Genomic DNA, 19,490 nt, shown 5'->3' on the forward strand with positions numbered 1-19,490 from the left:
ATAGGAACGAGTATAGGATTGGATTGAGGATAGGATTGGATTGAGGATAGGATACAGGATTGGATAGGATAGAGGATAGGATAGGATAGAGCATACGATAGTGGATAGGATAGGATAGAGGATAGGATAGGATAGAGAATAGGATAGGATAGAAGATAGGATAGGATAGAGGATAGGATAGGATAGATGATAGGATAGAGGATTGGATAGGATAGAGGATAGGATACGATAGAAGATAGGATAGGATAGAGTATATTATTGGATTGAGGATAGGATAGGATAGTGGATAGGATAAGATAGAGGATATGATAGAATAGAGTACAGGATAGGATAGAGGATAAGATAGGATAGAGGATAGGATAGGATAGAGGATAGGATAGGATAGAGGATAGGATAGGATAGAGGGTAGGATAGGATAGAGGATAGGATACAGGACTGGAAAGGATAGACGATAGGATACGATAGGGGATAGGATAGGATAGAGTATAGGATTGGATAGAGGATAGGATAGAGGATTGGATAGGATAGAGGATAGGATACGATAGAGGATAGGATAGGATAGAGGATAGGATAGGATAGAGAATAGGATAGGATAGAGGATAGGTTAGGATTGAGGATAGGATAGGATTGAGGAGAGGATACGATAGAGGATAGAATAGGATAGAGGATAGGATAGGATAGAGGATAGGATAGGATAGAGGATAGGATAGGATAGGATAGAGAATAGGATAGGATAGAGAATAGGATAGGATACATGGTATTATAGGGTAGAGGATAGGATAGGGTAGAGGATAGGATATTGGATTGGATAGGATAGAGGATAGGATAGAATAGAGCATACGATAGTGGATAGGATAGGATAGAGGATAGGATAGGATAGAGGATAGGATACAGGATTGCATAGGATAGACGATAGGATACGATAGGGGATAGGATAGGATAGAGTCTAGGATTGGTTTGAGGATAGGATAGGATAGAGGATAGAATAGGATCGAGAATAGGATAGGATAGAAGATAGGATAGGATAGAGGATATGATAGGATAGATGATAGGATAGAGGATTGGATAGGATAGAGGATTGGATAGGATAGAGGATAGGATACGATAGAAGATAGGATAGGATAGAGTATATTATTGGATTGAGGATAGGATAATATAGTGGATAGGATAAGATAGAGGATAGGATAGAATAGAGTACAGGATAGGATAGAGGATAAGATAGGATAGAGGATAGGATAGGATAGAGGATAGGATAGGATAGAGGATAGGATAGGATAGAGGGTAGGATAGGATAGAGGATAGGATACAGGATTGGAAAGGATAGACGATAGGATACGATAGGGGATAGGATAGGATAGAGTATAGGATTGGATAGAGGATAGGATGGAGGATTGGATAGGATAGAGGATAGGATACGATAGAGGATAGGATAGGATAGAGGATAGGATAGGATAGAGAAAAGGATAGGTTAGGATTGAGGATAGGATAGGATTGAGGAGAGGATAGGATAGAGGATAGGATAGGATAGAGGATAGGATAGGATAGAGGATAGGATACGATAGAAGATAGGATAGGATAGAGTATATTATTGGATTGAGGATAGGATAATATAGTGGATAGGATAAGATAGAGGATAGGATAGAATAGAGTACAGGATAGGATAGAGGATAAGATAGGATAGAGGATAGGATAGGATAGAGGATAGGATAGGATAGAGGATAGGATAGGATAGAGGGTAGGATAGGATAGAGGATAGGATACAGGATTGGAAAGGATAGACGATAGGATACGATAGGGGATAGGATAGGATAGAGTATAGGATTGGATAGAGGATAGGATGGAGGATTGGATAGGATAGAGGATAGGATACGATAGAGGATAGGATAGGATAGAGGATAGGATAGGATAGAGAAAAGGATAGGTTAGGATTGAGGATAGGATAGGATTGAGGAGAGGATAGGATAGAGGATAGGATAGGATAGAGGATAGGATAGGATAGAGGATAGGATAGGATAGAGGATAGGATAGGATAGGATAGAGAATAGGATTGGATAGAGGATAGGATAGAGGATTGGATAGAGGATTGGATAGGATAGAGGATAGGATACGATAGAGGATAGGATAGGAATGAGTATAGGATTGGATTGAGGATAGGATAGGATTGAGGATAGGGTACAGGATTGGATACGATAGAGGATAGGATAGGAATGAGTATAGGATTGGATTGAGGATAGGATAGGATTGAGGATAGGATACAGGATTGGATAGGATAGAGGATAGGATAGGATAGAGCATACGATAGTGGATAGGATAGGATAGAGGATAGGATAGGATAGAGAATAGGATAGGATAGGATAGAGGATAGGATAGGATAGATGATAGGATAGAGGATTGGATAGGATAGAGGATAGGATACGATAGAAGATAGGATAGGATAGAGTATATTATTGGATTGAGGATAGGATAGGATAGTGGATAGGATAAGATAGAGGATAGGATAGAATAGAGTACAGGATAGGATAGAGGATAAGATAGGATAGAGGATAGGATAGGATAGAGGATAGGATAGGATAGAGGATAGGATAGGATAGAGGGTAGGATAGGATAGAGGATAGGATACAGGATTGGAAAGGATAGACGATAGGATACGATAGGGGATAGGATAGGATAGAGTATAGGATTGGATAGAGGATAGGATAGAGGATTGGATAGGATAGAGGATAGGATACGATAGAGGATAGGATAGGATAGAGGATAGGATAGGATAGAGAATAGGATAGGATAGAGGATAGGTTAGGATTGAGGATAGGATAGGATTGAGGAGAGGATACGATAGAGGATAGGATAGGATAGGATAGGATAGAGGATAGGATAGGATAGAGGATAGGATAGGATAGAGGATAGGATAGGATAGAGGATAGGATAGGATAGGATAGAGAATAGGATAGGATACATGGTATTATAGGGTAGAGGATAGGATAGGGTAGAGGATAGGATATTGGATTGGATAGGATAGAGGATAGGATAGAATAGAGCATACGATAGTGGATAGGATAGGATAGAGGATAGGATAGGATAGAGGATAGGATAGGATAGAGGATAGGATAGGATAGGATAGAGGATAGGATAGGATAGAGGATAGGATACAGGATTGCATAGGATAGACGATAGGATACGATAGGGGATAGGATAGGATAGAGTCTAGGATTGGATTGAGGATAGGATAGGATAGAGGATAGAATAGGATCAAGAATAGGATAGGATAGAAGATAGGATAGGATAGAGGATATGATAGGATAGATGATAGGATAGAGGATTGGATAGGATAGAGGATAGGATACGATAGAAGATAGGATAGGATAGAGTATATTATTGGATTGAGGATAGGATAGGATAGTGGATAGGGTAAGATAGAGGATAGGATAGAATAGAGTACAGGATAGGATAGAGGATAAGATAGGATAGAGGATAGGATAGGATAGAGGATAGGATAGGATAGAGGATAGGATAGGATAGAGGGTAGGATAGGATAGAGGATAGGATACAAGATTGGAAAGGATAGACGATAGGATACGATAGGGGATAGGATAGGATAGAGTATAGGATTGGATAGAGGATAGGATGGAGGATTGGATAGGATAGAGGATAGGATACGATAGAGGATAGGATAGGATAGAGGATAGGATAGGATAGAGAAAAGGATAGGATAGAGGATAGGTTAGGATTGAGGATAGGATAGGATTGAGGAGAGGATAGGATAGAGGATAGGATAGGATAGAGGATAGGATAGGATAGAGGATAGGATAGGATAGAGGATAGGATAGGATAGGATAGAGAATAGGATAGGATAGAGAATAGGATAGGATACATGGTATTATAGGGTAGAGGATAGGATAGGGTAGAGGATAGGATATTGGATTGGATAGGATAGAGGATAGGATAGAATAGAGCATACGATAGTGGATAGGTTAGGATAGAGGATAGGATAGGATAGAGGATAGGATACAGGATTGCATAGGATAGACGATAGGATACGATAGGGGATAGGATAGGATAGAGTATAGGATTGGATTGAGGATAGGATAGGATAGAGGATAGAATAGGATAGAGAACAGGGTAGGATTGAGGATAGGATAGGATAGAGGATAGGATAGGATAGAGGATAGGATAGGATAGAGGATAGGATAGGATAGAGGATAGGATAGAGGATAGGATAGAGGATAGGATAGGATAGGATAGGATAGGATAGAGGATATGATAGGATAGAGGATAGGATAGAGGATAGGATAGGATAGAGGATAGGATAGGATAGAGGATAGGATAGGATAGGATAGAGAATAGGATAGGATAGAGAATAGGATAGGATACATGGTATTATAGAGTAGAGGATAGGATAGGGTAGAGGATAGGATATTGGATTGGATAGGATAGAGGATAGGATAGAATAGAGCATACGATAGTGGATAGGATAGGATAGAGGATAGGATACAGGATTGCATAGGATAGACGATAGGATACGATAGGGGATAGGATAGGATAGAGTAAAGGATTGGATTGAGGATAGGATAGGATAGAGGACAGAATAGGATAGAGAATAGGATAGGATTGAGGATAGGATAGGATAGAGGATAGGATAGGATAGATGATAGGATAGAGGATTGGATAGGATAGAGGATAGGATACGATAGAAGATAGGATAGGATAGAGTATATTATTGGATTGAGGATAGGATAGGATAGTGGATAGGATAAGATAGAGGATAGGATAGAATAGAGTACAGGATAGGATAGAGGATAAGATAGGATAGAGGATAGGATAGGATAGAGGATAGGATAGGATAGAGGATAGGATAGGATACAGGGTAGGATAGGATAGAGGATAGGATACAGGATTGGAAAGGATAGACGATAGGATACGATAGGGGATAGGATAGGATAGAGTATAGGATTGGATAGAGGATAGGATAGAGGATTGGATACGATAGAGGATAGGATACGATAGAGGATAGGATATGATAGAGAATAGGATAGGATAGAGGATAGGATAGGATAGAGGATAGAATAGAATTGAGGATAGGATTGGTTAGACGATAGGATAGAATTGAGGATAGGATTGGATAGAGGATAGAAAATTGGATAGGATAGAGGATAGGGTAGGATAGAGGATAGGATAGGATACAGGGTAGGATAGGATAGAGGATAGGATACAGGATTGGAAAGGATAGACGATAGGATACGATAGGGGATAGGATAGGATAGAGGATAGGATAGGATAGAGAAAAGGATAGGATAGAGGATAGGTTAGGATTGAGGATAGGATAGGGTTGAGGAGAGGATAGGATAGAGGATAGGATAGGATAGAGGATAAGATAGGATAGAGGATAGGATAGGATAGAGGATTGAATAGGATAGACGATAGGATACGATAGGGGATAGGATAGGATAGAGTATAGGATTGGATAGAGGATTGGATAGGATAGAGGATAGGATACGATAGAGGATAGGATAGGAATGAGTATAGGATTGGATTGAGGATTGGATAGGATTGAGGATAGGGTACAGGATTGGATAGGATAGAGGATAGGATACGATAGAGGATAGGATAGGAATGAGTATAGGATTGGATTGAGGATAGGATAGGATTGAGGATAGGATACAGGATTGGATAGGATAGAGGATAGGATAGGATAGAGCATACGATAGTGGATAGGATAGGATAGAGGATAGGATAGGATAGAGAATAGGATAGGATAGAAGATAGGATAGGATAGAGGATAGGATAGGATAGAGTATATTATTGGATTGAGGATAGGATAGGATAGTGGATAGGATAAGATAGAGGATAGGATAGAATAGAGTACAGGATAGGATAGAGGATAAGATAGGATAGAGGATAGGATAGGATAGAGGATAGGATAGGATAGAGGATAGGATAGGATAGAGGGTAGGATAGGATAGATGATAGGATAGAGGATTGGATAGGATAGAGGATAGGATACGATAGAAGATAGGATAGGATAGAGTATATTATTGGATTGAGGATAGGATAGGATAGTGGATAGGATAAGATAGAGGATAGGATAGAATAGAGTACAGGATAGGATAGAGGATAAGATAGGATAGAGGATAGGATAGGATAGAGGATAGGATAGGATAGAGGATAGGATAGGATAGAGGGTAGGATAGGATAGAGGATAGGATACAGGATTGGAAAGGATAGACGATAGGATACGATAGGGGATAGGATAGGATAGAGTATAGGATTGGATAGAGGATAGGATGGAGGATTGGATAGGATAGAGGATAGGATACGATAGAGGATAGGATAGGATAGAGGATAGGATAGGATAGAGAAAAGGATAGGATAGAGGATAGGTTAGGATTGAGGATAGGATAGGATTGAGGAGAGGATAGGATAGAGGATAGGATAGGATAGAGGATAGGATAGGATAGAGGATAGGATAGGATAGAGGATAGGATAGGATAGAGGATAGGATAGGATAGGATAGAGAATAGGATTGGATAGAGGATAGGATAGAGGATTGGATAGAGGATTGGATAGGATAGAGCATAGGATACGATAGAGGATAGGATAGGAATGAGTATAGGATTGGATTGAGGATAGGATAGGATTGAGGATAGGGTACAGGATTGGATACGATAGAGGATAGGATAGGAATGAGTATAGGATTGGATTGAGGATAGGATAGGATTGAGGATAGGATACAGGATTGGATAGGATAGAGGATAGGATAGGATAGAGCATACGATAGTGGATAGGATAGGATAGAGGATAGGATAGGATAGAGAATAGGATAGGATAGGATAGAGGATAGGATAGGATAGATGATAGGATAGAGGATTTGATAGGATAGAGGATAGGATACGATAGAAGATAGGATAGGATAGAGTATATTATTGGATTGAGGATAGGATAGGATAGTGGATAGGATAAGATAGAGGATAGGATAGAATAGAGTACAGGATAGGATAGAGGATAAGATAGGATAGAGGATAGGATAGGATAGAGGATAGGATAGGATAGAGGATAGTATAGGATAGAGGGTAGGATAGGATAGAGGATAGGATACAGGATTGGAAAGGATAGACGATAGGATACGATAGGGGATAGGATAGGATAGAGTATAGGATTGGATAGAGGATAGGATAGAGGATTGGATAGGATAGAGGATAGGATACGATAGAGGATAGGATAGGATAGAGGATAGGATAGGATAGAGAATAGGATAGGATAGAGGATAGGTTAGGATTGAGGATAGGATAGGATTGAGGAGAGGATACGATAGAGGATAGGATAGGATAGGATAGGATAGAGGATAGGATAGGATAGAGGATAGGATAGGATAGAGGATAGGATAGGATAGAGGATAGGATAGGATAGGATAGAGAATAGGATAGGATAGAGAATAGGATAGGATACATGGTATTATAGGGTAGAGGATAGGATAGGGTAGAGGATAGGATATTGGATTGGATAGGATAGAGGATAGGATAGAATAGAGCATACGATAGTGGATAGGATAGGATAGAGGATAGGATAGGATAGAGGATAGGATAGGATAGAGGATAGGATAGGATAGGATAGAGGATAGGATAGGATAGAGGATAGGATACAGGATTGCATAGGATAGACGATAGGATACGATAGGGGATAGGATAGGATAGAGTCTAGGATTGGATTGAGGATAGGATAGGATAGACGATAGAATAGGATCGAGAATAGGATAGGATAGAAGATAGGATAGGATAGAGGATATGATAGGATAGATGATAGGATAGAGGATTGGATAGGATAGAGGATAGGATACGATAGAAGATAGGATAGGATAGAGTATATTATTGGATTGAGGATAGGATAGGATAGTGGATAGGGTAAGATAGAGGATAGGATAGAATAGAGTACAGGATAGGATAGAGGATAAGATAGGATAGAGGATAGGATAGGATAGAGGATAGGATAGGATAGAGGATAGGATAGGATAGAGGGTAGGATAGGATAGAGGATAGGATACAAGATTGGAAAGGATAGACGATAGGATACGATAGGGGATAGGATAGGATAGAGTATAGGATTGGATAGAGGATAGGATGGAGGATTGGATAGGATAGAGGATAGGATACGATAGAGGATAGGATAGGATAGAGGATAGGATAGGATAGAGAAAAGGATAGGATAGAGGATAGGTTAGGATTGAGGATAGGATAGGATTGAGGAGAGGATAGGATAGAGGATAGGATAGGATAGAGGATAGGATAGGATAGAGGATAGGATAGGATAGAGGATAGGATAGGATAGGATAGAGAATAGGATAGGATAGAGAATAGGATAGGATACATGTTATTATAGGGTAGAGGATAGGATAGGGTAGAGGATAGGATATTGGATTGGATAGGATAGAGGATAGGATAGAATAGAGCATACGATAGTGGATAGGTTAGGATAGAGGATAGGATAGGATAGAGGATAGGATACAGGATTGCATAGGATAGACGATAGGATACGATAGGGGATAGGATAGGATAGAGTATAGGATTGGATTGAGGATAGGATAGGATAGAGGATAGAATAGGATAGAGAACAGGGTAGGATTGAGGATAGGATAGGATAGAGGATAGGATAGGATAGAGGATAGGATAGGATAGAGGATAGGATAGGATAGAGGATAGGATAGAGGATAGGATAGAGGATAGGATAGGATAGGATAGGATAGGATAGAGGATATGATAGGATAGAGGATAGGATAGAGGATAGGATAGGATAGAGGATAGGATAGGATAGAGGATAGGATAGGATAGGATAGAGAATAGGATAGGATAGAGAATAGGATAGGATACATGGTATTATAGAGTAGAGGATAGGATAGGGTAGAGGATAGGATATTGGATTGGATAGGATAGAGGATAGGATAGAATAGAGCATACGATAGTGGATAGGATAGGATAGAGGATAGGATACAGGATTGCATAGGATAGACGATAGGATACGATAGGGGATAGGATAGGATAGAGTAAAGGATTGGATTGAGGATAGGATAGGATAGAGGACAGAATAGGATAGAGAATAGGATAGGATTGAGGATAGGATAGGATAGAGGATAGGATAGGATAGATGATAGGATAGAGGATTGGATAGGATAGAGGATAGGATACGATAGAAGATAGGATAGGATAGAGTATATTATTGGATTGAGGATAGGATAGGATAGTGGATAGGATAAGATAGAGGATAGGATAGAATAGAGTACAGGATAGGATAGAGGATAAGATAGGATAGAGGATAGGATAGGATAGAGGATAGGATAGGATAGAGGATAGGATAGGATACAGGGTAGGATAGGATAGAGGATAGGATACAGGATTGGAAAGGATAGACGATAGGATACGATAGGGGATAGGATAGGATAGAGTATAGGATTGGATAGAGGATAGGATAGAGGATTGGATACGATAGAGGATAGGATACGATAGAGGATAGGATATGATAGAGAATAGGATAGGATAGAGGATAGGATAGGATAGAGGATAGAATAGAATTGAGGATAGGATTGGTTAGACGATAGGATAGAATTGAGGATAGGATTGGATAGAGGATAGAAAATTGGATAGGATAGAGGATAGGGTAGGATAGAGGATAGGATAGGATACAGGGTAGGATAGGATAGAGGATAGGATACAGGATTGGAAAGGATAGACGATAGGATACGATAGGGGATAGGATAGGATAGAGGATAGGATAGGATAGAGAAAAGGATAGGATAGAGGATAGGTTAGGATTGAGGATAGGATAGGGTTGAGGAGAGGATAGGATAGAGGATAGGATAGGATAGAGGATAAGATAGGATAGAGGATAGGATAGGATAGAGGATTGAATAGGATAGACGATAGGATACGATAGGGGATAGGATAGGATAGAGTATAGGATTGGATAGAGGATTGGATAGGATAGAGGATAGGATACGATAGAGGATAGGATAGGAATGAGTATAGGATTGGATTGAGGATTGGATAGGATTGAGGATAGGGTACAGGATTGGATAGGATAGAGGATAGGATACGATAGAGGATAGGATAGGAATGAGTATAGGATTGGATTGAGGATAGGATAGGATTGAGGATAGGATACAGGATTGGATAGGATAGAGGATAGGATAGGATAGAGCATACGATAGTGGATAGGATAGGATAGAGGATAGGATAGGATAGAGTATATTATTGGATTGAGGATAGGATAGGATAGTGGATAGGATAAGATAGAGGATAGGATAGAATAGAGTACAGGATAGGATAGAAGATAGGATAGGATAGAGGATAGGATAGGATAGAGTATATTATTGGATTGAGGATAGGATAGGATAGTGGATAGGATAAGATAGAGGATAGGATAGAATAGAGTACAGGATAGGATAGAGGATAAGATAGGATAGAGGATAGGATAGGATAGAGGATAGGATAGGATAGAGGATAGGATAGGATAGAGGGTAGGATAGGATAGATGATAGGATAGAGGATTGGATAGGATAGAGGATAGGATACGATAGAAGATAGGATAGGATAGAGTATATTATTGGATTGAGGATAGGATAGGATAGTGGATAGGATAAGATAGAGGATAGGATAGAATAGAGTACAGGATAGGATAGAGGATAAGATAGGATAGAGGATAGGATAGGATAGAGGATAGGATAGGATAGAGGATAGGATAGGATAGAGGGTAGGATAGGATAGAGGATAGGATACAGGATTGGAAAGGATAGACGATAGGATACGATAGGGGATAGGATAGGATAGAGTATAGGATTGGATAGAGGATAGGATGGAGGATTGGATAGGATAGAGGATAGGATACGATAGAGGATAGGATAGGATAGAGGATAGGATAGGATAGAGAAAAGGATAGGATAGAGGATAGGTTAGGATTGAGGATAGGATAGGATTGAGGAGAGGATAGGATAGAGGATAGGATAGGATAGAGGATAGGATAGGATAGAGGATAGGATAGGATAGAGGATAGGATAGGATAGAGGATAGGATAGGATAGGATAGAGAATAGGATTGGATAGAGGATAGGATAGAGGATTGGATAGAGGATTGGATAGGATAGAGCATAGGATACGATAGAGGATAGGATAGGAATGAGTATAGGATTGGATTGAGGATAGGATAGGATTGAGGATAGGGTACAGGATTGGATACGATAGAGGATAGGATAGGAATGAGTATAGGATTGGATTGAGGATAGGATAGGATTGAGGATAGGATACAGGATTGGATAGGATAGAGGATAGGATAGGATAGAGCATACGATAGTGGATAGGATAGGATAGAGGATAGGATAGGATAGAGAATAGGATAGGATAGGATAGAGGATAGGATAGGATAGATGATAGGATAGAGGATTTGATAGGATAGAGGATAGGATACGATAGAAGATAGGATAGGATAGAGTATATTATTGGATTGAGGATAGGATAGGATAGTGGATAGGATAAGATAGAGGATAGGATAGAATAGAGTACAGGATAGGATAGAGGATAAGATAGGATAGAGGATAGGATAGGATAGAGGATAGGATAGGATAGAGGATAGTATAGGATAGAGGGTAGGATAGGATAGAGGATAGGATACAGGATTGGAAAGGATAGACGATAGGATACGATAGGGGATAGGATAGGATAGAGTATAGGATTGGATAGAGGATAGGATAGAGGATTGGATAGGATAGAGGATAGGATACGATAGAGGATAGGATAGGATAGAGGATAGGATAGGATAGAGAATAGGATAGGATAGAGGATAGGTTAGGATTGAGGATAGGATAGGATTGAGGAGAGGATAGGATAGAGGATAGGATAGGATAGGATAGGATAGAGGATAGGATAGGATAGAGGATAGGATAGGATAGAGGATAGGATAGGATAGAGGATAGGATAGGATAGAGGATAGGATAGGATAGGATAAAGAATAGGATAGGATAGAGAATAGGATAGGATACATGGTATTATAGGGTAGAGGATAGGATAGGGTAGAGGATAGGATATTGGATTGGATAGGATAGAGGATAGGATAGAATAGAGCATACGATAGTGGATAGGATAGGATAGAGGATAGGATAGGATAGAGGATAGGATAGGATAGAGGATAGGATAGGATAGAGGATAGGATACAGGATTGCATAGGATAGACGATAGGATACGATAGGGGATAGGATAGGATAGAGTCTAGGATTGGATTGAGGATAGGATAGGATAGAGGATAGAATAGGATCGAGAATAGGATAGGATAGAAGATAGGATAGGATAGAGGATATGATAGGATAGATGATAGGATAGAGGATTGGATAGAATAGAGGATAGGATACGATAGAAGATAGGATAGGATAGAGTATATTATTGGATTGAGGATAGGATAGGATAGTGGATAGGGTAAGATAGAGGATAGGATAGAATAGAGTACAGGATAGGATAGAGGATAAGATAGGATAGAGGATAGGATAGGATAGAGGATAGGATAGGATAGAGGATAGGATAGGATAGAGGGTAGGATAGGATAGAGGATAGGATACAGGATTGGAAAGGATAGACGATAGGATACGATAGGGGATAGGATAGGATAGAGTATAGGATGGAGGATTGGATAGGATAGAGGATAGGATACGATAGAGGATAGGATAGGATAGAGGATAGGATAGGATAGAGAAAAGGATAGGATAGAGGATAGGTTAGGATTGAGGATAGGATAGGATTGAGGAGAGGATAGGATAGAGGATAGGATAGGATAGAGGATAGGATAGGATAGGATAGAGAATAGGATAGGATAGAGAATAGGATAGGATACATGGTATTATAGGGTAGAGGATAGGATAGGGTAGAGGATAGGATATTGGATTGGATAGGATAGAGGATAGGATAGAATAGAGCATACGATAGTGGATAGGATAGGATAGAGGATAGGATAGGATAGAGGATAGGATACAGGATTGCATAGGATAGACGATAGGATACGATAGGGGATAGGATAGGATAGAGTATAGGATTGGATTGAGGATAGGATAGGATAGAGGATAGAATAGGATAGAGAACAGGATAGGATTGAGGATAGGATAGGATAGAGGATAGGATAGGATAGAGGATAGGATAGGATAGAGGATAGGATAGGATAGAGGATAGGATAGAGGATAGGATAGAGGATAGGATAGGATAGGATAGGATAGGATAGAGGATATGATAGGATAGAGGATAGGATAGAGGATAGGATAGGATACGATAGAGAATAGGATAGTATACATGGTATTATACGGTAGAGGATAGGATAGGGTAGAGGATAGGATAGGGGATTGGATAGGATAGAGGATAGGATAGGATAGAGAATAGTATAGGATTGAAGATAGGATAGGATAGAGGATAGGATAGGATAGAGGATTGGATAGGATAGAGGATAGGATACGATAGAGGATAGGATAAGATAGAGTATATTATTGGATTGAGGATAGGATAGGATAGTGGATAGGATAAGATAGAGGATAGGATAGAATAGAGTACAGGATACGATAGAGGATAAGATAGGATAGAGGATAGGATAGGATAGAGGATAGGATAGGATAGAGGATAGGATAGGATAGAGGATAGGATAGGCTAGAGGATAGGATACAGGATTGAATAGGATAGACGATAGGATACGATAGGGGATAGGATAGGATAGAGTATAGGATTGGATAGAGGATTGGATAGGATAGAGGATAGGATACGATAGAGGATAGGATAGGAATGAGTATAGGATTGGATTGAGGATAGGATAGGATTGAGGATAGGGTACAGGATTGGATAGGATAGAGGATAGGATACGATAGAGGATAGGATAGGAATGAGTATAGGATTGGATTGAGGATAGGATAGGATTGAGGATAGGATACAGGATTGGATAGGATAGAGGATAGGATAGGATAGAGCATACGATAGTGGATAGGATAGGATAGAGGATAGGATAGGATAGAGAATAGGATAGGATAGAAGATAGGATAGGATAGAGGATAGGATAGGATAGATGATAGGATAGAGGATTGGATAGGATAGAGGATAGGATACGATAGAAGATAGGATAGGATAGAGTATATTATTGGATTGAGGATAGGATAGGATAGTGGATAGGATAAGATAGAGGATAGGATAGAATAGAGTACAGGATAGGATAGAGGATAAGATAGGATAGAGGATAGGATAGGATAGAGGATAGGATAGGATAGAGGATAGGATAGGATAGAGGGTAGGATAGGATAGAGGATAGGATACAGGATTGGAAAGGATAGACGATAGGATACGATAGGGGATAGGATAGGATAGAGTATAGGATTGGATAGAGGATAGGATAGAGGATTGGATAGGATAGAGGATAGGATACGATAGAGGATAGGATAGGATAGAGGATAGGATAGGATAGAGAATAGGATAGGATAGAGGATAGGTTAGGATTGAGGATAGGATAGGATTGAGGAGAGGATAGGATAGAGGATAGGATAGGATAGAGGATAGGATAGGATAGAGGATAGGATAGGATAGGATAGAGAATAGGATAGGATAGAGAATAGGATAGGATACATGGTATTATAGAGTAGAGGATAGGATAGGGTAGAGGATAGGATATTGGATTGGATAGGATAGAGGATAGGATAGAATAGAGCATACGATAGTGGATAGGATAGGAAAGAGGATAGGATACAGGATTGCATAGGATAGACGATAGGATACGATAGGGGATAGGATAGGATAGAGTAAAGGATTGGATTGAGGATAGGATAGGATAGAGGACAGAATAGGATAGAGAATAGGATAGGATTGAGGATAGGATAGGATAGAGGATAGGATAGGATAGATGATAGGATAGAGGATTGGATAGGATAGAGGATAGGATACGATAGAAGATAGGATAGGATAGAGTATATTATTGGTTTGAGGATAGGATAGGATAGTGGATAGGATAAGATAGAGGATAGGATAGAATAGAGTACAGGATAGGATAGAGGATAAGATAGGATAGAGGATAGGATAGGATAGAGGATAGGATAGGATAGAGGATAGGATAGGATACAGGGTAGGATAGGGTAGAGGATAGGATACAGGATTGGAAAGGATAGACGATAGGATACGATAGGGGATAGGATAGGATAGAGTATAGGATTGGATAGAGGATAGGATAGAGGATTGGATACGATAGAGGATAGGATACGATAGAGGATAGGATAGGATAGAGGATAGGATAGGATAGAGAAAAGGATAGGATAGAGGATAGGTTAGGATTGAGGATAGGATAGGATTGAGGAGAGGATAGGATAGAGGATAGGATAGGATAGAGGATAGGATAGGATAGAGGATAGGATAGGATAGAGGATAGGATAGGACAGGATAGAGAATAGGATAGGATAGAGAATAGGATAGGATACATGGTATTATAGGGTAGAGGATAGGATAGGGTAGAGGATAGGATATTGGATTGGATAGGATAGAGGATAGGATAGAATAGAGCATACGATAGTGGATAGGATAGGATAGAGGATAGGATAGGATAGAGGATAGGATACAGGATTGCATAGGATAGACGATAGGATACGATAGGGGATAGGATAGGATAGAGTATAGGATTGGATTGAGGATAGGATAGGATAGAGGATAGAATAGGATAGAGAATAGGATAGGATTGAGGATAGGATAGGATAGAGGATAGGATAGGATACGATAGAGAATAGGATAGTATACATGGTATTATAGGGTAGAGGATAGGATAGGGTAGAGGATAGGATAGGGGATTGGATAGGATAGAGGATAGGATAGGATAGAGAATAGTATAGGATTGAAGATAGGATAGGATAGAGGATAGGATAGGATAGAGGATGGGATAGATGCTTGGATAGGATAGAGGATAGGATACGATAGAGGATAGGATAGAATAGAGTACAGGATAGGATAGAGGATAAGATAGGATAGAGGATAGGATAGGATAGAGGATAGGATAGGATAGAGGATAGGATAGGCTAGAGGATAGGATACAGGATTGAATAGGATAGACGATAGGATACGATAGGGGATAGGATAGGATAGAGGATAGGATAGGAATGAGTATAGGATTGGATTGAGGATAGGATAGGATTGAGGATAGGATACAGGATTGGATAGGATAGAGGATAGGATAGGATAGAGCATACGATAGTGGATAGGATAGGATAGAGGATAGGATAGGATAGAGGATAGAATAGGATAGAAGATAGGATAGGATAGAGGTTAGGATAGGATAGATGATAGATTAGAGGATTGGATAGGATAGAGGATAGGATACGATAGAAGATAGGATAGGATAGAGTATATTATTGGATTGAGGATAGGATAGGATAGTGGATAGGATCAGATAGAGGATAGGATAGAATAGAGTACAGCATAGGATAGAGGATAAGATAGGATAGAGGATAGGATAGGATAGAGGATAGGATAGGATAGAGGATAGGATAGGATAGAGTGTAGGATAGGATAGAGGATAGGATACAGGATTGGAAAGGATAGACGATAGGATACGTTAGGGGATAGGATAGGATAGAGTATAGGATTGGATAGAGGATAGGATAGAGGATTGGATAGGATAGAGGATAGGATACGATAGAGGATAGGATAGGATAGAGGATAGGATAGGATAGAGAATAGGATAGGATAGAGAATAGGATAGGATACATGGTATTATAGGGTAGAGGATAGGATAGGATAGAGGATAGGATACAGGATTGCATAGGATAGACGATAGGATACGATAGGGGATAGGATAGGATAGAGTATAGGATTGGATTGAGGATAGGATAGGATAGAGGATAGAATGGGATAGAGAATAGGATAGGATAGAGGATAGGATAGGATTGAGGATAGGATAGAGGATTGGATAGGATAGAGGATAGGATACGATAGAGGATAGGATAGGATAGAGTATATTATTGGATTGAGGATAGGATAGGATAGTGGATAGGATAAGATAGAGGATAGGATAGAATAGAGTACAGGATAGGATAGAGGATAAGATAGGATAGAGGATAGGATAGGATAGAGGATAGGATAGGATAGAGGATAGGATAGGATAGAGGGTAGGATAGGATAGAGGATAGAATACAGGATTGGATAGGATAGACGATGGGATACGATAGGGGATAGGATAGGTTAGAGTATAGGATTGGATAGAGGATAGGATAGAGGATTGGATAGGATAGAGGATAGGATACGATAGAGGATAGGATAGGATAGAGGATAGGATAGGATAGAGAATAGGATAGGATAGAGGATAGGTTAGGATTGAGGATAGGATAGGATTGAGGAGAGGATAGGATAGAGGATAGGATACGATAGAGGATAGGATAGGATAGAGGATAGGATAGGATAGAGGATAGGATAGGATAGAGGATAGGATACTATTGAGGATAGGATAGGATAGAGTATATTATTGGATTGAGGATAGGATAGGATAGTGGATAGGATAAGATAAAGGATAGGATAGAATAGAGTACAGGATAGGATAAGAGGATAAGATAGGATAGAGGATAGGATAGGATAGAGGATAGGATAGGCTAGAGGATAGGATACAGGATTGGATAGGATAGACGATAGGATACGATAGGGGATAGGATAGGATAGAGGATAGGATAGGATAGAGGATAGGATAGGATAGGATAGAGAATAGGATAGGATAGAGAATTGGATGGGATACATGGTATTATAGGGTAGAGGATAGGATAGGGTAGAGGATAGGATAGGATAGGATAGAGAATAGGATAGGATAGAGAATAGGATAGGATACATGGTATTATAGGGTAGAGGATAGCATAGGGTAGAAGATAGGATATTGGATTGGATAGGATAGAGGATAGGATAGAATAGAGCATACGATAGTGGATAGGATAGGATAGAGGATAGGATAGGATAGAGGATAGGATACAGGATTGCATAGGATAGACGATAGGATACGATAGGGGATAGGATAGGATAGAGTATAGGATTGGATTGAGGATAGGATAGGATAGAGGATAGAATAGGATAGAGAATAGGATAGGATAGAAGATAGGATAGGATAGAGGATAGGATAGGATAGATGATAGGATAGAGGATTTTATAGGATAGAGGATAGGATACGATAGAAGATAGGATAGGATAGAGTATATTATTGGATTGAGGATAGGATAGGATAGTGGATAGGATAAGATAGAGGATAGGATAGAATAGAGTACAGGATAGGATAGAGGATAAGATAGGATAGAGGATAGGATAGGATAGAGGATAGGATAGGATAGAGGATAGGATAGGATAGAGGGTAGGATAGGATAGAGGATAGGATACAGGATTGGAAAGGATAGACGATAGGATACGATAGGGGATAGGATAGGATAGAGTATAGGATTGGATAGAGGATAGGATAGAGGATTGGATACGATAGAGGATAGGATAGGATAGAGGATAGGATAGGATAGAGAAAAGGATAGGATAGAGGATAGGTTAGGATTGAGGATAGGATAGGATTGAGGAGAGGATAGGATAGAGGATAGGATAGGATAGAGGATAGGATAGGATAGAGGATAGGATAGGATAGAGGATAGGATAGGACAGGATAGAGAATAGGATAGGATAGAGAATAGGATAGGATACATGGTATTATAGGGTAGAGGATAGGATAGGGTAGAGGATAGGATATTGGATTGGATAGGATAGAGGATAGGATAGAATAGAGCATACGATAGTGGATAGGATAGGATAGAGGATAGGATTGGATAGAGGATAGGATACAGGATTGCATAGGATAGACGATAGGATACGATAGGGGATAGGATAGGATAGAGTATAGGATTGGATTGAGGATAGGATAGGATAGAGGATAGAATAGGATAGAGAATAGGATAGGATTGAGGATAGGATAGGATAGAGGATAGGATAGGATAGAGGATAGGATAGGATAGAGGATAGGATAGATGATAGGATAGAGGATAGGATAGGATAGGATAGGATAGGATAGAGGATAGGATAGGATAGAGTACAGGATAGGATAGAGGATAAGATAGGATAGAGGATAGGATAGGATAGAGGATAGGATAGGATAGAGGATAGGATAGGATAGAGGGTAGGATAGGATAGAGGATAGGCTACAGGATGGGTAGGATAGACGATAGGATACGATAGGGGATAGGATAGGTTAGAGTATAGGATTGGATAGAGGATAGGATAGAGGATTGGATAGGATAGAGGATAGGATACGATAGAGGATAGGATAGGATAGAGGATAGGATAGGATAGAGAATAGGATAGGATAGAGGATAGGTTAGGATTGAGGATAGGATAGGATTGAGGAGAGGATAGGATAGAGGATAGGATAGGATAGAGGATAGGATAGGATAGAGGATAGGATAGGATAGAGGATAGGATAGGATAGGATAGAGAATAGGATAGGATAGAGAATAGGATA

Source organism: Halictus rubicundus, unplaced genomic scaffold (genome assembly GCF_050948215.1).
Source record: "Halictus rubicundus isolate RS-2024b unplaced genomic scaffold, iyHalRubi1_principal scaffold0162, whole genome shotgun sequence".
NCBI classification, from domain to species: domain Eukaryota; kingdom Metazoa; phylum Arthropoda; class Insecta; order Hymenoptera; family Halictidae; genus Halictus; species Halictus rubicundus.